Below are 473 nucleotides of genomic sequence, written 5' to 3' on the forward strand. Positions count from 1 at the left end.
CACACTTCATGAAATTAAGCATAGACCATTTATCTTGTTTCAAATGTTTATTTTGTCATCATTTGCTATATTCAGCAAAGTAAACCAAAAGATTGAAGGGTGATTCTCAAAAATCTATATTTTCTGCAAGCTTTTTTCAAGATAAATTGAGATGACTTAGGAAAGACTTAAATTTAGACACTTAGGAACTCCAAAAAGACACCAAAGAACCAAATGATATAAGGAGCCCATATAAGCACATATGAAAGAAAAAAATCAGAATTTTATAGCACGTCGCAACATACACATGACAAATCAAAACATTATCGTGAATGTGAGTGGAAACAGCGTGAAGGTACGGAAATGTCCGTGCCTGTGCATAAATACAAAGTGCGATCAGTGCGTCAAGAGCACTCATACACGCATTATTATAACGGACTCGCACGTGCTTACTGTACTGTACGACTCCTGTACGCCACCGCCATAGTCTTTAA

The sequence above is a fragment of the Sinocyclocheilus anshuiensis genome, unplaced genomic scaffold (assembly GCF_001515605.1).
Source record: "Sinocyclocheilus anshuiensis isolate Anshui unplaced genomic scaffold, SAMN03320099.WGS_v1.1 scaffold1669, whole genome shotgun sequence".
In the NCBI taxonomy this organism is placed as follows: domain Eukaryota; kingdom Metazoa; phylum Chordata; class Actinopteri; order Cypriniformes; family Cyprinidae; genus Sinocyclocheilus; species Sinocyclocheilus anshuiensis.